The sequence below is a fragment of the Phyllobates terribilis genome, unplaced genomic scaffold (assembly GCF_046119375.1).
Source record: "Phyllobates terribilis strain yellow unplaced genomic scaffold, ASM4611937v1 Scaffold_4__5_contigs__length_816908805, whole genome shotgun sequence".
NCBI classification, from domain to species: Eukaryota; Metazoa; Chordata; class Amphibia; order Anura; family Dendrobatidae; genus Phyllobates; species Phyllobates terribilis.
The window spans coordinates 256,912,666-256,936,020 of record NW_027362764.1 but is presented as its reverse complement, the minus strand read 5'-3'; positions in this window follow the sequence as shown (position 1 = coordinate 256,936,020).

The window sequence follows — 23,355 nt, the reverse complement described above, 5'->3', positions numbered from 1 at the left end:
AGTAGCCGTGAATCTCGACTGCATACTCCTCCTCACCCTGATGCTCCTTCCTCCCACCATGTCGAGTGTCATCAGACAGCAACTGATCCCACAGTTGGAAACTCTGAAGAGCTGTTCACTGGTCCATTTCCATATTTGGGCCCATCACCTGCTTCGCTTGAAGTGGTGGAAGAGGAGATCCCATGTAGCGATGGCCAAATATTTGAACAGCCACGGCCACAGGAAGGCGATGCTGGCAATTTGTCACAAGAGGTGGACGATGACGAGACACAATTGCCAAGAAGTGAGGAGGAGGACCGAGGTGCGGAAGTGGAAGAGGAGGAGGTGGTGGATGATCTAGTAACTGACCCAACGTAGCAGGAAGACACGCAGAGCGAGGCCAGCAGCACACAGGGGGAGGGAGGCAGAGTACCCCAACAGGCAGGAAGAAGCAGTGGGGTGGCCGCAGATAGAAGGCGGGCAACCGCTACCCGTAACACCAACACGAGGGACGTTGCCAGTACAACCGGTAGGTCTTCCAGAGTCTGGAATTTTTTTAAAGACTCTGCTGATAACGCCAAAAAGGCCATTTGTACCACCTGCCAGGCCAGCATCAGCAGGGGTGACAAAACTACCAGCCTGACCACCACCAGCATGATCAGGCACATGTCAGCAAAGCACCCGACTTTGTGGGGCGAACCCCAGGGTCCACAACCAGTGTCAGCGAGTGTCACCACTGCTTCTTCCGCTGTTTTGCGTCTAAGAGAACCCCCTGTTGTGTGTGGAAGGCAATCCCCTGTCCATACTGCATGTAAAGATGCCCCCTCCTCTCAGTCTTCACTTGTTATGGCAGTTTCTCAAGAAACAGCAGCAATGTCCATGTCCAACCGCAGCGTTCAATTGTACATATACCAGACCTTTGAACGAAAGCGCAAATTCGCAGCCAACGCCCCACAGACCACATTTCATGATGGCTTGCGTTGGAAATGTTGCCTTTTACACTGGTGGAGACGTAATCCTTCCACAACCTTATGGCGGTGGCCGTCCCTTGGTACTCGCCCCAGCCGATATTATTTTGCCCGGTGTGCCATCCCTGCACTACACAAGCACGTGTCCCAAAACATCTGCCGTGCCCTCAACAATGCAGTTACTGGGAGAGTCCACTTGACAAACGACACGTGGACAAGTGCTTTTGGCCAGGGACGGTACATCTCCCTGACTGCACACTGGGTAAACATAGTGGAAGCCGGGACCCAGTCGGACCTTGGGATGGAACACATCCTCCCCACACCGAGGATTGCGGGCCCTATGTCAGTCAGAGTTGCCCCCACAGTGTACAGCTCCTGCGCATCATCCTCCTCCTCGTCCTCATGTTCAGCCTCCATCTCAGATATCACCACATCAGTTACAAGCTGGAAGCAGTGCAGTACTGCCTCAGCCAAGCGGCAACAGGCTGTGCTGAAACTCATAAGCTTAGGTGATAAACCTCACACTGCTTGTGAGTTGTGGACAGCTGTGAAAGAGCAGGCAGATCTGTGGCTGAGACCGCTGAACCTTCATCCAGGCATGGTCGTTTGTGACAATGGCCATAACCTGGTGGCGGCTCTGAGGCGAGGCGAGATCACACACGTACCATGCCAGGCTCATGTGCTTAACCTCGTGGTTCAGCGGTTTCTTAAATCGAACCCCGAGTTGCCAGATCTGCTCGTCAAAGTACGCCGCCTGTCAGCTCATTTTCGCAAGTTGGCTACAGCTTCCGCCACCCTTGCTGTGTTGCAGCAGTGTTTGCAGCTTCCGGCACACTGACTTGTGTGTGATGTCCCCACACGTTGGAACTCTACCCTCCACATGTTGCAAAGGATTTGTGAGCAGAAGAGAGCAGTTGTGGAGTACCAGCTGCAACAAGGCCGTCGATATTCAGGTCAGACTCCACACATAAGACCTCAGGAGTGGATCTGGATGTCTGACATATGTACCATACTGACAAACTTTGAGGAGTCCACCAAGATGGTGAGTGGCGATGGCGCCATCATTAGCGTCAGCATCCCACTTGTCTGTCTTTTGCAACGCTCTCTGCAGAGAATTAAAGAGGAGGCATTGCAGCCAGAGTATGATGAGATGGAACAAGAAGCCGTAGCGGGCGATTACACACAGCCCAGCCTCATCTCATCCCAACGTGCATTGAGGGACAATGAGGGAGAGGAGGAGGAGGAGGAAGAACAGGAGCTGATATCATGCGCTGTAGACCGTAGTATCTGTACAACTGTCATACCGTTGGTTCAGCGTGGGTGGCCTGAAGACAGGGGGGAGGAGGTGAGCATAGTCAGTCGTCATCTTGGTAAGGACACGGAAGTCTTGCCCGTTACCAGTCTGGCACACATGGATGACTTTATGTTACGCTGCCTTAACCGTGACCCTCGCGTTGTCAAAATGTTGGGTGACAGTCATTACTGGTTGGTGACACTTTTAGACCTCCGCTACAAGGAGAACTTTCACTATCTTATTCCTGAGGTGGAGAGGTCTACAAAAATGGGGCAGTACCAGAGGCCCTTGCTGCAGAACTCCCATCTGAACACGGTAGCAGCAGAGGTAACAGTTCGTTGCCCAACCAAGGCGTACAGACGAGAGAGACGCAACTCCAATGCAGCAGAGGTAGGGGAACACTGTCAACGTTCTGGGGCAGTTTTCTGAGAACCACCCAGCTTACCGGCCCTGAGGCGTGGGGTACTCTCACAAGGAGTGGAAAGTTTCAAAAGATGATGAGGGAGTACCTTACCGACCGTACCAGTGTCCTCCGTGATTCCTCTGTGCCTATTAATTATTGGGTATCTAAGCTGGATACTTGGAATGAACTCGCTCTGTGCACCTTGGAGGTCCTGGCCTGCCCTTCCACTGGCGTGTTATCAGAGCATTTTTTTAGTGCCACTAGGGGAATTATAACTGATAAGCGCACTCGCCTGTCTACTGACAATGCTGGCAAGCTGACCCTTATCAAAATGAACAAGGGCTGGATTGGGCCAGACTTCTCATCACCACCAAATGACAGCAGAGTAACATAAATTCAAATCCACTGTGTTATTTCGGGAGGTGTATTCCCATGCATCGCTTCACACCCACACATAGGTATACGCTTCCTCATTTCAGCTGTTTTTTGCTCTTCTCCTTATCCTCAGTCTCCACCACCACTATACCACCAGGGTGACCGTGATCCATGTTGCCAGCATTGCAAGTTCCTCTGTCCTAATTTTTGGCAGCTTTTGCTTGGAAGGCATAGGCAAAGACTATGGGAGACTCACTCCCCAATAATGGGAATAATGTTTTTAATATGCTTTACTGCATGGCTCTTGTAAGGGGCATTAAAATCATCTTGTTAAGCTACTGTGACCTCCATGTCTCTTCCAAGGGTCATTGATATTGTCTTTTTATTCCACTGGGACCTCCACGTCTCTTCCAAGGGGCATTGATATTGTCTTTTTATTCCACTGGGACCTCCACGTCTCTTCCAAGGGGCATTAAAACCATCTTTAGCTACTGTGACCTCCACGTCTCTTCCAAGGGGCATTAAAACCGTCTTATTAAACCACTCTGAACTCCACGTCTCTTCCAGGGGGCATTAAAATCGTCTTGTTAAGCTACTGTTATCTCCACGTCTCTTCCAAGGGACATTGATATTGTATTTTTATTCCACTGCGTCCTCCACCACTCTTCAAAGGGGCATTGATATTGTATTTTTATTCCACTGCGACCTCCACCACTCTTCCCAGGGGCATTGATATTGTCTTTTTATTCCACTGTGACCTCCACCACTCTTCCAAGGGGCATTGATATTGTCTTTTTATTCCACTGCGACCTCCACCACTCTTCCCAGGGGCATTGATATTGTCTTTTTATTCCACTGTGACCTCCACCACTCTTCCAAGGGGCATTGATATTGTCTTTTTATTCCACTGGGACCTCCACGTCTTTTCCAAGGGGCATTAAAACCATCTTGTTAAACCACTCTGAACTCCACGTCTCTTCCAAGGGGCATTAAAATCGTCTTTTTAAGCTACTGTGACCTCCACGTCTCTTCCAAGGGGCATTAAAACCTTCTTATTAAACCACTCTGAACTCAACGTCTCTTCCAAGGGGCATTAAAATCGTCTTTTTAAGCTACTGTGACCTCCACATCTCTTCCAAGGGTCATTGATCTTGTCTTTTTATTCAACTGTGACCTCCACCACTCTTCCAAGGGGCATTGATATTGTCTTTTTATTCCACTGCGACCTCCACTACTCTTCCAGGGGGCATTGATATTGTCTTTTAATTCCACAGGGACCTCCACCACTCTTCCAAAGGGCATTGATATTGTCTTTTTATTCCACTGGGACCTCCACCACTTTTCCAAGGGGCATTGATATTGTCTTTTTATTCCACTGCGACCTCCATCACTCTTCCAAGGGGCATTGATATTGTCTTTTTATTCCACTGTAACCTCCACCATTCTTCCAAGGGGCATTAAAACCGTCTTGTTAAACCGCTGTGAACTCCATGCCTCTTCCATGGGGCATTAAAACCGTCTTGTTAAGCTTCTGTGACCTCCACGTTTCTTCCAAGGGGCATTAAATCTGTCTTGTTAAACCACTCTGAACTCCACGTCTCTTCCAAGGGGCATTAAAACCGTCTTGGTAAACCACTCTGAAATCCACGTCTCTTCCAAGAGGCATTAAAATCGTCTTGTTAAGCTACTGTGACCTCCACGTCTCTTCCAAGGGTCATTGATATTGTCGTTTTATTCCACTGCGACCTCCACCACTCTTCCAAGGGGCATTGATATTGTCTTTTTATTCCACTGTAACCTCCACCATTCTTCCAAGGGGCATTAAAACCGTCTTGTTAAACCGCTGTGAACTCCATGCCTCTTCCATGGGGCATTAAAACCGTCTTGTTAAGCTTCTGTGACCTCCACGTTTCTTCCAAGGGGCATTAAATCTGTCTTGTTAAACCACTCTGAACTCCACGTCTCTTCCAAGGGGCATTAAAACCGTCTTGGTAAACCACTCTGAAATCCACGTCTCTTCCAAGAGGCATTAAAATCGTCTTGTTAAGCTACTGTGACCTCCACGTCTCTTCCAAGGGTCATTGATATTGTCGTTTTATTCCAGTGCAACCTCCACCACTCTTCCAAGGGGCATTGATATTGTCTTTTTATTCCACTGTAACCTCCACCATTCTTCCAAGGGGCATTGATATTGTCTTTTTATTCCACTGGGACCTCCACTACTTTTCCAAGGGGCATTGATATTGTCTTTTTATTCCACTGTAACCTCCACCATTCTTCCAAGGGGCATTGATATTGTCTTGTTAAGCTACTGTGACCTCAACGTCTCTTCCAAGGGGCATTAAAACCGTCTTGTTAAACCACTCTGAACTCCACAGCTCTTCCAAGGGGCATTGAAATTTTGTTTTTAATTACCTCTAACCTCCATGACTCATCCAACAGGCATTGCATTTCCTCCTAATTTTAGTCAGCTTTTGCTTTTCAATGCATAGGCGAACACTAAGGGAGACCCACTCCCCAATAATGGGTAGAAGGTTTTGAGTACGCTGTAATCCACGTCTGTTTCAAGGGGCATTGCAGTTCCTCATAATTTTTGGAAAGCCTTCCATTCACTGCTTAGGCCAACAGTGTACAGGAGACCCAGTTGCTATATATGGAAAAAACGGTTTAGTTAAGGCCCTCCATGTCACTTTCAAGGGGCATTGGAGTGCCTCGAAATTTTTGGTAGGCATTGCACTCACTCTATGCCCGATAACTATGTAGCCGAACCGCTCCTTTTGGTACAGAAACATATCCTACAAGACATGTGTGGTTGACTAGCCTGATATTGATGTGAATGGTCCCTGTTCCTCCTGCTCTTTCTCCTTTGCCACTACCTCATCTATCATTCATCACCTGAAGTTTTGTTTTAACGGGAGTCAGAGAACTGGGATAGTAGAAGGAAAACATCCAGCAATTCTCGGAGGAGGTAGGATATGCGCCAAAACGCTGACCATCTCAGGCCTAGCTGCTACTACATACATGCGCTTGCATTCCAAGGAACAGAAAGCTAAGGAGATGGATGGCCTCATGATCATGAATAATTTACTCGTTTTGTAGGAGGCTGACCACTGCTTCTGTCTACCCTCTGAACTTTGTGTTGAAGCCTGATTGACCCAGGACCCGCAATCCTCTATGTCTGGAGGACGTGTTGCATCCCAGTGTCCAACTGTGTCCCGGCTTCCACAATATTAACCCAGTGAGAAGGCGTCAGTCAGACGGACCATCCCTGGCCACATTCACTTGTCCACGAGTTTGTGGTTAGGCTGTGCTTCCCACTAAATGCACTGGGGAGGGCACAGGTAATGTTTTGGTATGCGCGCTTGTGTATAAGGCGCACCGGGATAAATAGGGGCGGCTGGGGACCGAGTGTGGACACCCAGCCGCCGGGCGGCTGGGGACTGAGTAAGTATACCAGGCCGCCGACACAGCCATGACATGGTGGCCAGCGTCTGCCTCCACAAGCCTAAAAGTCCTCATTTCAAGTGCAAGCAAGCTTGCAGTATGGTATTGCAGACTGGGGGAGGGTGGGTGGCAGGCTGCACACTTACGCTTGCATTCCAAGAAAACAAAGCAGATGCTAACTTCTATCATCATCATCATGCTCCTCACCTTGGCACTCTCAACTCCCCTGATGGAGAAGTCAGGGCCCACCGGAGGAGTGTGGTTGTCTAGTGGGCTCGTCCAATGCTGCCCTAAAGCAGGCCAGGCTAAGAAAAGTGTGGGGAAGGTTACCGGGACAAATAGTGGCAGCTGGGGACTGAGTATGGAGACCTCGCTGCCGAAGCAGCCATGAGGTAGTGGCCAGCTTCGGCCTCCTCTAAACTTAAAGGCCCCATTTCAAGTGCAAGCTAGCAGTATGGTATTGCAGCCTGGGGGTGGGTGGGTGGCAGGCTGCACACTTACGCTTGCATTCCAAGAAAATAAAGCAGATGCTAACTTCTATCATCATCATGCTCCTCACCTTGGCACTCTCAACTCCCCTGATGGAGAAGCCAGGGCCCACCGGAGAAGTCTGGTTGTCTAGTGGACTCATCCAATGCTGCCCTAAAGCAGGCCAGGCTAAGAAAAGTGTGGGGAAGGTTACCGGGACAAATAGTGGAAGCTGGGGGCTGAGTATGGAGACCACTCTGCCGAAGCAGCCATGAGGTAGTGGCCTCCTCCAAACTAAAAGGCCCCATTTCAAGTGCAAGCTAGCAGTATAGTATTGCAGCCTGCGGGTGGGTGGTTGGCTGCATATTTGCGCTTGCATTGCAAGGAATGGGGGAGGTACAATTGAACACCGCCCTGGGACAAGGTCTTGCACGGGGATAGTTGCAAGTCTGCATCTTCTGATGCGGCAAGGATCACTTCTGATGGGCACACTTTTAGGCAGTGACCTGGTGTCATAGATGCTTCCAGGGGTCTTCCCCTTGCTGTTCCCATGTCTTTTCAGCACTGTATGCATGTGTCACACAGCACATGGCTAGATAAGGTTGAAAAATGTTAAAATGACATTTCTCGGTGAATGCATTTGTCACGGTTGAAAGCAATACAAAAGTGCAAAAACGCATAAAAAATGCTACTTGTGAACATAGCCCAAAGTGTGGAGGAGTATTTTTGTTTTTGGTTATTTATTTTACCTTATACACAAGTCTTTACCCTGGAAAGGATGTTCCTTAACATATTTCACAGGAAAATAGTTTCAGTTTAGTTTTTGAACATTTTATTGTGAGTCCGTAAAAGTGGCTTAATACTTCTGACCACGTTGTTGACAGCAGTGACCTGGGGGTCAGAAATGCTGTCCCCATGTCATTTGAGCACTGCCACTATCGTTTTGGGCACTTTTCAGGCTTTCTACAGACTGCTGGGGGTGCCGCCGCAAAAATGGTCGGGTCTCCCACAGACTAACATTGGGCTCGTTGCTGGGGTCGAGCACCCGTGTATTACGGTGAGCTCGGCCCGAGCTTCGAGCACCCGAGCATTTTAGTGCTCGCTCAACACTATGTCAGACCTGTTGACTTTTCTTTAAGAAGCCCTCCTACTCTGCACTCATTACCTGTATTAATTGCACCTGTTTGAACTCGTTACCTATATTAAAGACACCTGTCCACACACTCAATCACACTCCAATCTCTTCACCCTGGCATAGATCAACGAGCTGTCTATGGACACCAGGGACAAAACACAAGCAGCTTGGTAAGAAGGCAACAACTGTTAGACCAATTATTAGAAAATGGAAGAAACACAAGATTACAGTCAATCTTCCTCGGTCTGGGGCTCCATGCAAAGTCTCACCTTGTAAGGTAAGGACCAAAATAGAACTTTTTGGCATCAACTCCACTTGTCATGTTTGGAGGAAGAAGAAAGAGGAGTACAGCCTCATGAACACCATCCCAACTATGAAGCATGGTGAGGGAAACAACATACTTTGGGGGTACTTTTCTGCAAAGGGGAAAGTACGATTTCACCGTATTGAAGAGAGGATGGATGGGGTCATGTATCTTGAGATTTTGGCAAACAACCTCCATCCCTCAGTATTGAAGAACATTGAAGATGGGTCGTGGTTGGGTCTTCAACTAAGGAGTTGTTCCGTAAGAAGCATTTCAAGGTCCTGGAGTGGCCTAGCCAGTAGAGATGAGCGTTGTTCTACTCGAACTGTTCGCCAATCTCAAATTCGAGCTGTTTTGGGCGGTGTTCGAGCCGTTCGGCGAACACGAACAATTTGAGAAAAATTCGGCTGTTCGAGGTTATGTTCGAAAACTGTTCGTGCACCAAAATCATAACTGGATTTTTTCTCAGTAATGATGAAAATTAATGTTAATACGCAGTTTGAATGTACAGCGGGGTGGGGGGAGGGGCAGGGGATGGATCTCTGCAGGAACAATGAAGATCTCTTTTTTTTTTTTCTCTTTCCCGCATTTACAGTGGGGAGGTGCAATCTGTCAGCCTATCAGCAGCGCACACACGGAGCAAAGTGCTTTTTTTCACACAAGCAAGGGCATGTGTCATTGGCAGTGTATGTCACATGTCCTTGCCCTATAAGACCAAGCCATTTTCCCCGTCGCCACCATTTTCTCACTGCTGCAGCTGCGTGTTAGACGGCACCGCTGTTGCTGTGTGCGCTATACCTTGTTAATTTCAAGCCAATTTTCGCACAAATCTACAGATAGCTTGGGAGTAGGGAATAGTTGTGATTGCAGTCCTTTTAAGGACTAGGTTACAGCATTTCCTACGACTTTTATCAGGCAGGTCTGTGCTCTTAAATAGATAGATTGTGGGAGTAAAGACTAATTGTAATTGGAGTCCTTTTCAGGACTAGGTTACATCAGTTCCTTTCAGTTTTTGCCAGGCAGGTCTGTGCCAGTGCTGTGCAAGTTTTTTTCACAGCATTTGGCTGAATCTAGCAAAGCTAATCCTTTTTGGCCTATTGCAGAGTGTGTTAGTCAGTGGAGTAGCCTATCTGTGCTGCAAGATATACCACCTGTGTATAGAATACCAATTTTTTTACTGCACCTAGTGAAGTAAAATCTTTTGGGCATAGCATCATTCTATTAGTCCATCTATACTGACCTCCATCAGGTTGCAAATTGAATATAATTTTTTTCTGCATCTAGCTCTGAAAAAATATTGGGCTTCTAGCTGTGTGTGGGACTTGTTGAATTAGTCCATCTATACTGACCTCCATCAGGTTGCAAACTGAATATATTTTTTTCTGCATCTACCTCTGAAAAAATATTGGGCTTCTAGCAGTGTGTGGGACTTTCTCTATTAGTCCATCTATACTGACCTCCATCAGGTTGCAAACTGAATATAATTTTTTTCTGCATCTAGCTCTGAAAAAATATTTGGCCTTCTAGCAGTGTGTGGGACTTTCTCTATTAGTCCATCTATACTGACCTCCATCAGGTTGCAAATTAAAAATAATTTTTATCTGCATCTACAGTACCTCTGAAAAAATATTTGGGCTTCTAGCTGTGTGTGGGACTTGTTCTATTAGTCCATCTATACTGACCTCCATCAGGTTGCAAATTGAAAATAATTTTTATCTGCATCTAGCTCTGAAAAAATATTTGGCCTTCTAGCAGTGTGTGGGACTTTCTCTATTAGTCCATCTATACAGACCTCCATCAGGTTGCAAATTAAAAATAATTTTTATCTGCATCTACAGTACCTCTGAAAAAATATTTGGGCTTCTAGCTGTGTGTGGGACTTGTTCTATTAGTCCATCTATACTGACCTCCATCAGGTTGCAAATTGAATATAATTTTTTTCTGCATCTAGCTCTGAAAAAATATTTGGCCTTCTAGCAGTGTGTGGGACTTTCTCTATTAGTCCATCTATACTGACCTCCATCAGGTTGCAAATTAAAAATAATTTTTATCTGCATCTAGCTCTGAAAAAATATTTGGCCTTCTAGCAGTGTGTGGGACTTTCTCTATTAGTCCATCTATACTGACCTCCATCAGGTTGCAAATTAAAAATAATTTTTATCTGCATCTACCTCTGAAAAAATATTTGGGCTTCTAGCTGTGTGTGGGACTTGTTCTATTAATCCATCTATACAGACCTCCATCACGTTGCAAACTGAATATAATTTTTTTCTGCATCTAGCTCTGAAAAAATATTTGGCCTTCTAGCAGTGCGTGGGACTTGTTCTATTAGTCCACCTATACTGACCTCCATCAGGTTGCAAATTCAAAATAATTTTTTGTCTGCATCTAGCTCTGAAAAAATATTTGGCCTTCTAGCAGTGTGTGGGACTTTCTCTATTAGTCCATCTATACTGACCTCCATCAGGTTGCAAACTGAATATATATTTTTTCTGCATCTACCTCTGAAAAAATATTGGGCTTGTAGCTGTGTGTGGGACTTGTTCTATTAATCCATCTATACAGACCTCCATCAGGTTGCAAACTGAATAAAAAATTTTTCTGCATCTACCTCTGAAAAAATATTTGGGCTTCTAGCTGTGTGTGGGACTTGTTCTATTACTCCATCTATACTGACCTCCATCAGGTTGCAAACTGAATATATTTTTTTCTGCATCTACCTCTGAAAAAATATTGGGCTTCTAGCTGTATGTGGGACTTGTTGTATTAGTCCATCTATACTGACCTCCATCAGGTTGCAAATTAAAAATAATTTTTATCTGCATCTACAGTACCTCTGAAAAAATATTTGGGCTTCTAGCTGTGTGTGGGACATGTTCTATTAGTCCATCTATACTGACCTCCATCAGGTTGCAAATTGAATATAATTTTTATCTGCATCTAGCTCTGAAAAAATATTTGGCCTTCTAGCAGTGTGTGGGACTTTCTCTATCAGTCCATCTATACTGACCTCCATCAGGTTGCAAATTAAAAATAATTTTTATCTGCATCTAGCTCTGAAAAAATATTTGGCCTTCTAGCAGTGTGTGGGACTTTCTCTATTAGTCCATCTATACTGACCTCCATCAGGTTGCAAATTAAAAATAATTTTTATCTGCATCTACCTCTGAAAAAATATTTGGGCTTCTAGCTGTGTGTGGGACTTGTTCTATTAATCCATCTTTACAGACCTCCATCAGGTTGCAAACTGAATATAATTTTTTTCTGCATCTAGCTCTGAAAAAATATTTGGCCTTCTAGCAGTGTGTGGGACTTGTTCTATTAGTCCACCTATACTGACCTCCATCAGGTTGCAAATTCAAAATAATTTTTTGTCTGCATCTAGCTCTGAAAAAATATTTGGCCTTCTAGCATTGTGTGAGACTTGTTCTATTAATCCATCTATACTGACCTCCATCAGGTTGCAAACTGAATATATTTTTTTTCAGCATCTACCTCTGAAAAAATATTGGGCTTGTAGCTGTGTGTGGGACTTGTTCTATTAATCCATCTATACAGACCTCCATCAGGTTGCAAACTGAATAAAAAAATTTTCTGCATCTACCTCTGAAAAAATATTTGGGCTTCTAGCTGTGTGTGGGACTTATTCTATTAGTCCATCTATACTGACCTCCATCAGGTTGCAAATTGAATATAATTTTTTTCTGCATCTAACCCAGCCAATAGTTTTGGCCTAATACCACAGTTTGGCCACTCAGCTCTGCTCGGTTCCCATCCATTGTTTTTTTGTGCAAACAACTCCAGAGTTGTGAATTAGTTAACCACCAAAATGAGTGGAAAAAGGCCTGCTGCTGGTGGAAAGGGGAATAGGCGTGTTGGGAAGGGGAAAAAAGGTTGTGTCCGTGGGGTAGGTGTTAAAGCAACAGTAACATCTGCAGAAGAAAGACCATCTTCCAGCCAAACTAAAATGTCTACTTCTTTTAGCGGACAATGTGATAAGATCCCTTTCTTACGGCCACGCCAATCGCTACAAATTCCAGATGAGGCACAAAAACAGCAGGTGCTTCAACGGATATCAAGTGCTCCTTTAAGTGGGCTCTCCTCCACATCAACTTCAACATCACAAATACTCCAGTCCTCAAAGGTGTCACCCCAATCGCACTTGCTTCCTCACAGCTCCCAAATCTCCAGCTGCCCGTCTGAGTATGAGGTAGAACAGATGGTTGAGTCTGCAGAGCTGTTTACTCATACTATAGCCTGGGAATCAGAGGTCGACTCCAGCGCTTCTGTGAATCCAGACGAGGAAATGATCTGCACTGATGCCCAGAATCTTTATGAGTCGGATCCAGGACCAGACGCAGAAGGTTCTGACCATAATGTAGACCCTCATTCCCAAACTGTAACTCCTGTTGGTGGAGACAATGAGGAAGACGATGATAAGACTCAAATACCTGATTGGAGCGACAACTTTAGTTTTTTGTCAGGGCAGGAACAGGTTGGCTCTGAGGACGACGGGTGTGATAACGCACAGGGTGATGATGATGAGGTTGGAGATCCCACTTACTGTCAACCCACAGTCAGCCAAGAGATGAGGTCAGCAGAGGAGGTGGAGGAAGATGCTAGTGACGACGAGGTCAGGTTGCGCCTTCCTGGACAGAGACGTAGTACTGGAAGCACGTCAACAACTGCATCCTCAAACACAACTCTGCCTCTCACCACAAGTCGTGGTGGATCTTCAGGTCGCATGGGTGCTAAGCCTTGCATAGCCTGGGCATTTTTTCAGATCGATAAAGATGACCCAACTCGTGTTATCTGTAACATTTGTCAGCAAAAGCTAAGTAGAGGCCAAAAAATACATAGTTTGAGTACTTCATGCATGAACCGGCACATGGACATGAAGCATAAGTTGCAGTGGGAAGCTCAGTGTGCTACAATGCGGCCTTGCCGGCCGGGCCAACCACCGTCTGCCATATCTTGTGCATCCGCGGCCTCTTCATCCTCTGTGACTGGGGGGACAGCAGTCACACCTGTTTTGGGGCGCAGACCTGCCACCTCTTTACCCGCAACAGCCAGCGTGATTGGCAGGTCATCATTTTCTTTGGAGGTGGTAACACCAGCTGGTGTTGAGCGCTGGCCGACATCGATAGCACCACCTTTGGATCAAGGGAACCTAACATGTCCGCCTGCATCTTCCTCACAGACCGGCAGTTTGCCGGGGACACCCTTATCAACCCCGTCTAAGCACAATAGCCATCCCTCGGTCCCTCAGATGTGGACAAGTAAAAGACCATTTCCTCCTAGCCATGAGAAAGCTAAGAGGTTGAATTTCACCATCTGCAAGCTCTGGGCTACAGAAATGCTGCCTTTCCGCCTAGTGGACACAGAGGATTTTCGAGACCTTATGTCCGTCGCAGTGCCCCAGTACCAGATGCCCAGTCGGCACTACTTCTCAAAGAAAGGTGTGCCTGCGCTCCACCGGCATGTCGCACACAACATCACCGCTTCTTTGAGAAACTCTGTGTGTGACAGGGTGCATTTCACCACAGACACTTGGACGAGTAGGCATGGACAGGGGAATTACATGTCGCTGACTGGGCACTGGGTAACTATGGTGACAGCAGGACAAGGTGCTGCTGTCCAAGTCTTGCTGTCCCCACGAGTTGTGCGTCAATCCTCTTTATGTCAGAGTTCCTCCACTGCTTCTGCCTCCTCAACCTCCTCTCGGTCTTGCACCTGCACCCAAAGCCTGTCTGGTCATGCCACAAGCTTTCTAACTGTGCAGAAGGGATCCTGCACACCTCCTTACTATGCTGGCAGTAGGGCTCAACGTCATCAGGCGGTTTTTACATTGAAATGTCTGGGAAATGTGAGTCACACAGCTGAGGAGTTGTGGTCAGCTCTGGAGAACCAATTTCATGAATGGTTGTCTCCACTGGACCTGAAACCAGGGAAGGCCGTGTGCGACAATGCTGCAAACCTGGGTGCGGCCCTTCGCCGGGGCAATGTCACACATGTGCCTTGTATGGCTCACGTGTTGAACCTGGTTGTCCAGCAATTTTTAGCCCACTATCCCAGACTAGATGGCCTTCTGCAGAGGGCACGGTCGCTGTGTGCTCACTTCCGCCGTTCGCATCCCGCAGCTCAGCGACTTGCATCTCTACAGAAGTCGTTGGGCCTGCCACTTCACCGGCTAAAATGCGATGTGCCTACCTGGTGGAATTCAACTCTGCACATGTTGCAGCGACTGTGGCAGCACCGACAAGCCCTGGTGCAATACGTTCTGACGTATAGCCTGGGCCAACGAGATCCGGAGGTGGGGCAAATCACGCTGGAGGAGTGGTCTCAGATCAGGGACCTATGCACCCTTCTGCACAGTTTTGAAATGGCGACGAAGATGTTTAGTGCTGACAATGCCATTATCAGCATGACTATTCCGGTGATTTACATGCTGGAGCACATGTTAAACAGAATTCGGAGTCAGGTGGTGGCACAAGAGGAGGTGGAGGAAGTAGAGGAGGAGGAGTTGTATGCGGAAGGGCTAACATCTGCAAGGTCCAGACGGTCGGCAGCACCAAGGCGGCAGGCATGTGAGGGTGGGGGAGATGGTTTTACCAGGGCGCATGGTAGCAGCCAAACTAGTGAGGAAGGTGCAGGAGCCCAGGAAGAAGTGGAGGACGAACTGATGGAAGACTCATCAGATGAGGGAGACCTTGATCACATTTCTGTTGTGCGAGGTTGGGGGGAGAGGACAGAGGAAGGAAGCATGATTGTTACCTCGCCACCAACACAACAGGGACTTGGTGCTCCTGGATGCGCAACACACATGAGTGCCTTCTTGCTGCACTACCTGCAACATGACCCTCGAATTGTGAGAATTAGAAATAATCCTGACTACTGGGTTGCCACACTGTTAGATCCCCGGTACAAAAGTAAATTTGCAGAAATTATTCCTGCCATAGAAAGGGATGCACGCATGCAGGAGTATCAGCAGAGACTGTTGCAGAATCTTACATGTGCTTTTCCACAAAATACCAGTGGTGCACGTAGTGAATCTCACAGTTCCAACTTGCCAACCGTGGGACCGTCAAGTGTTCAGCACTCAAACCGTAACAGAACCACAGTATCTGCTGGTAACATCAATTTTGCGGAATCATTTCACCACTTTTTTAGCCCATCCTTTGCAAGGCCACAGGAGACAAGAAGTCTGAAACATAGTCAACGCCTAGAGACGATGGTACAGGAGTATCTCCAAGTAAACATTGAAGCCATGACTGTGTCACTGGACCCTTGCTCTTTTTGGGCTTCCAATCTGGATAAATGGCCGGAGCTAGCCACTTACGCCTTGGAGATCTTGTCATGCCCCGCAGCCAGCGTTCTGTCTGAACGTGTGTTCAGCGCTGCTGGTGGTGTGCTGACAGATAAGCGCATTCGGCTCTCCACTGATAATGTAGACAGGCTCACGTTCATAAAGATGAACAAATCATGGATCCGAAACGACTTTTCTACCCCTGTGTCATCCTGGGGAGAGTAAAAGCTTGATGATTGGTTAAAATCACCCTACCAACCGTTTTAAGCTTTCAAATTACTAATCATGTTTATCTGTATCTTGGCTGGAAAATAATTTGGGCTTTGTAGCAGTGTGCAGCATTGATTCTATTAGGCCATCTATAATAAGCTCCACCAGATTTAAAATTACTAATCATGTTTATCTATATCTTGACTGGAAAATAATTTGGGCTTTGTAGCAGTGTGCAGCACTGATCCTATTAGGCCATCTATACTAAAGCTTCACCAGATTTAAAATTAATAATAATTATTAGCTGCATCTAGCCCGAAAAATAATTTTGGGGCTCCGAGATGCGCAAGACACATAAGTGCCTTCTTGCTGCACTACCTGCAGCATGACCCTCATATTGTCAGAATTCGAAGTAATCATGACTACTGGGTTGCCACACTCTTAGATCCCACAAACTGTTCGATCAACCTTTTCATTTTAATAAAGACCAAAAAAATGGTCATTTTTGAAATTATAAGCCTTAGCAGGTTGTTAGAAACTGAAATCAAACAGTTTTCAACTCAAAACTTTATTCTAGGTGATGTTACATTTTCACATAGGACCCCTTGTTCGAAAGGAGCTTCTGAACTCTCTCGTCCATTGAATTTGTCAGGTTTTGGATGGTTTCTGCTTCAATTGTTTTGCATGAGGACAGAATACCCTCCCAGAGCTGTTGCTTAGATGTGAACTGCCTCCCGCCATCATAGACACTCCTTTTAATGATGCTCCAAAGGTTCTGAATGGGGTAGAGGTCAGGGGAGCATGGGGGTCACACCATAAGTTTGTCCCCTTTTATGCCCATATCAGCCAGAGATGCAGATGTTTTATGTGCAGCATGAGATTGTGCATTATCATGCAAAAAAATGATCTTGCTGTGAAATACACGGTTCTTCTTCTTGAACGATGGCAAGAAGTGCTGTTTGAGAAAATCCACATACATTATGGAGTTCATCTTTAGCGCCTTCAGGGATCCTAAAGGGGCCGACAATCTCTCTCCCCATGATTCCAGCCCAAAACATTACTCCACCTCCTCCTTGTTGGCGCTGTAGCCGTGTTTGCGTGGGGTGTCCATCAACCAGCCATCCTCCACTCCATCCATCTGGACCATCGAGCGCTGCACGGCACTCATCCGTGAACAAAACAGTTTTGAAATCAGTCTTCATGTAATGTTTGGCCCACTGGAGCCGTTTCTGCTTGTGTGAAGTGGATAGAGGAGGTCGACAGGATGGCGTATGCACAGCTGCAAACCTCTGAAGGACCCTGCATCTTGTTGTTCGGGGGACGTTGGAGGCACCAGCAGCTTCAAAAACTTGTCTGCTGCTATTACAAGGCTTTTTTGCCGCTGCTCTTTCAACCTGACGCAATTGCCTGTAGGAAAGAGTCCTCAATTTGCCCTTATCAGCACGCACACGTGTGTACTGTGAATCAGCTACATACTTCTTGATTGCCAAGACACTTCATCCTGATCATTGCACAATGTTGATTGTAGTCATGCCTTGACCTAAACACTCCACAATTTGTTGCTTCTCAGCAGCCGACACATCCTTTTTCTTTTCCATTTTGGCAGAAAATGTAGGCTGCTTAATAATGTGAGACAGCCTTCTTAAGTAGTCTTGCCTTTCATTGGACACACCTGCCAAACTAATTAGCACAGGTGTCTGCAATTGCTTACAGTGATATAAAGAGCCCTGACACACATCACCATCAATGAGTTTAACTGACAAACAAACAAATTCTTCCCTTATCACTCCTAAACACTTTTTGCATAATAATTTGGAACACAGTGTACATGTGCTTTTCCACAAAACACCAGTGGTTCACGTAGTGAATCTTACAGTTCTAACTTGCCAACCATGGTCTGTATGGAGTTGTTCAATAAAGGGCCCAAAATTAAGATAACATAGATGGGAGAGGTCTCTATGAATAGGAATTCCTAAGTATTTGATACCCTGTGAGGGCCAGGCAAAGGGAAAGTTGGACTGGATGGAATCCTATATGGATTTGGGGAGGGAGACATCGAGGGCCTCAGACTTCGCTGCATTGATTTTAAAATTTGACCATGTAACAAAGTGATCTATTTCAGCCATAACAGCATGGATGGATATATGTGATTGAGTGATATATACTAGGACATCATCAGCAAATAGAGAGCACTTGTACTCGGTGCCTCCCACCTCAATCCACCTAATATTGGGGTTATGGCGAATTGATGAGAGCAGGTGCTCCGTCACTAGGATGTATAAGAGAGGGGACAGAGAACATCCCTGCCTTGTCCCATTGGTGATTGTGAAAGGTGATGAAAATGTTCTGACGCGCCCCCTGGGCCTTGGGACACCCGGAGCCGGACCCTTTTTGGTGGATGCTGGTGGTTGTAGTCTCCGTGGCGGCGACCCGGTTCCGTGGCTCAGGGCGGTCAAACCAGTGGCGGAACTATTTATGTGGTTTTGATGTTTAAATGTCCGACTACGCCACCCGTGGATTGCGGTCAGAGTGAACCGCCGCTCCAGGGCATACCGCTGAGGCTGGTGTTGTGGGTGCAGCAGAGCGTAGCATAACTCCCCACGGGAGGAGTATAGCCTCAGGGCAGTGTATGCGGAGGATGGGGTTGATGGTGCAGGGCAGCAGCAGTAACGACACGGAGTCAGTGATGCAGTCCAGGGCCTTTACTCACAGTTCTTATTATCCAGACCACGTCTGCAGGTAACGGCTGCCCACGTCGTACTGTGCTCACCAGGTGAGGGGCTCAGACAACTCCCAGATACCTTTGGAGCGCTTCACAGGACCCCCTTTGTGTGTCCTTTGTCTGGCCTTTCTTACCAACCCTTCTGTCCGGCTGCCTCGGGTCTCCTCTTGGTAAACTTGGCGAGAGGTTCCCTGACCCTATGTGGTGCCTTCCTAGCGGGTGTAGCGAGGGGCTGCGCCACATAAAATGTCACAGCCTCCTGTTTCTAGCTGAGGGTCGTTTCCTGCCTCCACTAGTTTCGGGGACCGGTCTCCCCCTTTGGCCTGACCCCTCCACGCAGGTGGATTCGGGCGTTCGGTGGCGACTCGCCCGTCCCCACCCCTGGGATCCCTTCGTTCCTCGTTCCTGGAGCCTTCTCCGCTCCTCTTCCTTCCTTCTCCCTCTTCCAGGCCTGGGCCTCTGTTACTAGGCCCGCCTCCGGAGCAGAGCTCATGCAGAGCCCCTGCTCCCTGCCACTTCTGCTCAGACTTCTCTGCACTGAACTAAGATGGTGCCCACCTTTTATACTCCCTTCTCAATGCACCCAGGAACTGCTTCCTCCCTGCTCCTGCACTACAGGGTTCCCCTTCCTCAGTGTTCCCTCCCCCCACTCCAGCCAGGGACAGGGACTGTCGTGCCCATCTCAGGGGCATATTGGTCGCCCTGCCCCACGGCAATGTGGTGTAATGCATGCAGGTGTCGGGTCCTGATCCACACTACATCCTTATCTGAGAGTGAGATATCACACCTCTGGGTGAGGTGCAATACCTCTGTAGCAACCGAGCCCTCAAGGTGCTACAGTTCCATTTATCTTCAGCCTAGGTGATGTATTGCGATACAGGGCCGTGATTTTGGCTATAAAAGGGTCCCCTAGACCCCTACCCCAAGCTTTTTAAGAGAATCATATATGGCGTGCCAGGAGACTCTATGGAATGCTTTCTCAGCATCCAACGAGAGTATCTAATTACAAATTTTTAACTGCATCTAGCCCAGGAAATACTTTGTGCCTAGTAGCAGTGTCTGCTAGTCAGCGGATTATCCCGGCTGTTAAGCAAGCTACTACACCTGTAGTTTGGACACTTAATTTTTTCAAAGGAAATGCTTCGGGACCACGGGATACTCAGTGAAGAGCATCAGGAGGCACCCCAAGGCATAGGGGCTGGGACTGGCAGTAGGATGCCTTGCGGTGGACAGCCGAGCTCGATCGTTATAAAAGCTTTTTAACTGCAGCAGCTTTAGTGGACGCTACTGGAGCTGGAATTACGCGGCTGTTGGCATGAGACTTGCCCTCCAATAGATCCTTGTAAATGGATTTAAAGTGTATTCATTCAAATTAGAGAGACAATTTAAATTAAAAAGCTTAGAGCTGCCTCCACCACAGGGGGGCTCGCTCGACCCACCAGCGGACAGGCACCAGTATTGGGAGAGCGGGGCTGGCCGTCAGGGTTCACCGAGGCTCTGGCACAAACCCGGCGTGTCGGAGGTGGCACGGGCAGGAGCGGACTGAACGTGTCGGCTTCTCACTTTTTGGATTTTAGAAGGGCATGACATGCCTATATCTGTGTCTACCCCTCCTTTTACTCCTCCACCTCTTTTCTTTTCGCATGACTATATGTACTTGTCACTTTTGCATGTGTTAGTTGTGTCTTCTGAGCAGTTTGTCAGCTTTTGGACACCTTTGAAGGTGTTTTCTATGTGTTTTTGTTTGCCTGCCATTGGTTTTAACGGTGTTCGACGAACAGTTCGACGAACCGAACCGAACTCGAACACTACGGGGGTGGCTCAACACTACTAGCCAGTTTCCAGACCTGAACCCAATAGAAAGTCTTTGGAGGGAGCTGAAACTCAATGTTGCCCAGCGACAGCTCCGAAACCTGAAAGATCTGGAGAAGATCTGTATAGAGGAGTGGGACAAAATCCCTTTTGCAGTGTGTGCAAACTTGGTCAAGAACTACAGGAAATGTCTGATCTCTATAATTGCAAACAAAGGTTTCTGTACTAAATATTAAGTCCTGTTTAACAATTGTATCAAAAACGTATTTCATGCAATTTCTTTTTAAGATTTTGCCTCACAGTTGAAGTATACCTACGATAAAAATTACAGACATCTCCATTCTTTAAGATAGGAAAACTTGCAAAATGGCAGTGTATCAAATACTTATTTTCCCCCACTGTACATATCTGACCCTCACACCATGATTCCCTCTGACACAGAACAGACACACCAGACAAATGACTGATGATAAAAATTAGCCCATAAATTTGGGAACAGTTTTGTGTCCAGTACCATCAGATATAATGTGCACTGGACAGAAGAATACTGTACACAGCACTTTGGTAATCAAACTTAAGTAATTTGTTCTCTTCTGCCAGGAGACAAATATAGAGAAGGCGAGCTCTGACTGATGAAAGTTGGAAAAATAACAGTAACAAGTACAAAACTCTCTTTTACTAAAAACATGTGTATCTCTCTCCCATTTGGCACATCTATGATGTCTCATAGGGACATAAAGTTAAAGTTCCATTCCAGAGTATTTTTTTATTTCAGTGCTGGTGCACTAGCATAAGTTCCCTGACCCTAGTATTATACTTACCAGCCTCTGTCTTCAGCTGTACCCAGTGCTGGTCCGATCCCACACCGCCATCTTGTGACTGCAACTTTTGACTGAACGGAAGTTAGAGGTAACGGTCATAAGATCTCAGTGTAAGTCTATGAGAGCCTCGTTCTGGTCTCGTTCTGGCTCTCAAAAACTTACATTGAGCTGTGACTTCCATATCACTCAGCAAACACTGGAGCAATCTGGCAGATCACAAACTGCTGGAGACCGATCCAAGCGGCGCTGAGAACAGATGAAGATGGCGGCTGGTAAGTTTGAGAATAAGTGCAGTGAATATAAATTAGTTACACCACTCTAGCGGTTAAAAAAAAAATTGTGCAGTGGTGCTTTAAATATATACATGCTGTGAACTAGTGTAGATTTTTCTCCACTTTTTGGTCCATTTTCTATCAAGATAATTAACAGGTTTGTTGAAACTTTTCTTTCACCATCCCTAACGCTTAATCCATCACTTTTTTGACAATTTTAAAAGCAGCAAGATGAGAAAAATGTCTCAAATTTTAAATCAGAAGTTTTGAACAAAATTTTTTATTAAAAAATCCCCATGTTGTATTATACCCAGGGCAGGGGTTCAGAGGGCAGTCCACTATACAAGGATGGAAAAATACATCAAAAAGAGAAACTGTGTCATGTCCCAAAACCAATTAGGGTATATTAGCAAGTGGCATATTTATTGCTAAAACATTTGGAACTCCTCATTGTTTGCCACCAAAACATCCCTTTTCAGAATATGTCAGTTGCATTAATATAACAGATATGCCACGTATGAATATACCCAAAGGTGGATCATTCAGGTTTGCTGTGAACTTCTGTGTTCCTTGTTAAAGCTTAACTATGCAATAACCTTACATTTACAGGTCAAAAGCTGATTTGTGGGGCTATATGTTTCCTATAATGGAAATATATTGGTCCCATTTATATAAAAAATAGGATCCATAATGAGAAATAAGTAAAAGTTGCGTAATGACAAATTGTAGTCCATTTCAAAACCTGAGAAATAGTTAATCTTTACCACAAAAAGTCCATAATATATTTAGCCTTATATTCTTATTTTTCGTTTTTACTTTATTTTTCACCATTTCCATCTATAAGTGGGGTCACAATGGTTTTATCACGATTTGTATTTTAATAGTCTTGGAGCTAAGCATGTTCCTTAAGAATGCTTTACATTTTTACACATCTGGCACTGTGGTGAAAGTGTTTTGTTTAATTCTTCCAGTATTAGACCCATGTTTTTGAGATGTATAAAACTTTTGGGTGGTTTGTAGCTCACAATTCCAGAGATGATCACAATTGAAGTTGACTTAGCTATGATTTGTGATCAGTCATAATGATTACAATCTTAGCCATCACTGGCCTGTTTAGCATAGATATATTAGCTGGGATGGCCAGGTGCAAAAACATTGCTTTTTTCGGAAAGGACTGTTCCCATTAAATCAATATGCAAGCCTCATCCAGCCATATTTATCACTCATTTTATAAAATGAGCTTGGAAGTAGTTGTGTCTTGATAAGCTGACAGAGTAAAAGGAAAAACACATATGTTTAAAATATCCAAAAGTTCTGTCATCAAATCCATATTGAGTAAGAAAGGATATTGCTTTATTTTTGATATTTGTGATTTACAGTGACTAAATGCATAGTTATATATTTTGGCGATCAAGACACCTTTGACTTATGGGATTTTTGAGGCTGAGAACTCAGTGCTTCAGTGTGACTCATGGAAAAGAGTGAAAAGAAAAACCCACAGAAGTGGAAAAGTGGAAAAGGTAAATCATTTGTAATATCTTATTACAAGTTGTTTGTGCTTGAAAACTCAAATATACTCCAGACTGACATGTTTCTTTCTTTTGTTTGTTCATAGGAATGGTGAACCAAACTTGGGCAATTGAAGCTTCCCGTTAGTGATGAACAGGTGCATTCTGTAAGAGGGTCCCTGTGAAGAAACAGTGTATGGGCTCCTAAAGGTTGTATTGTGTTGTCAATGTTGAGATGATTATCATAAGACACCAATGTTGCTTGCAAATGAAGCAGAAGAACTATTTGTAGATCTGAAGCCTCTGTCACTGCAGCTCAATTCCCCACCCAGCA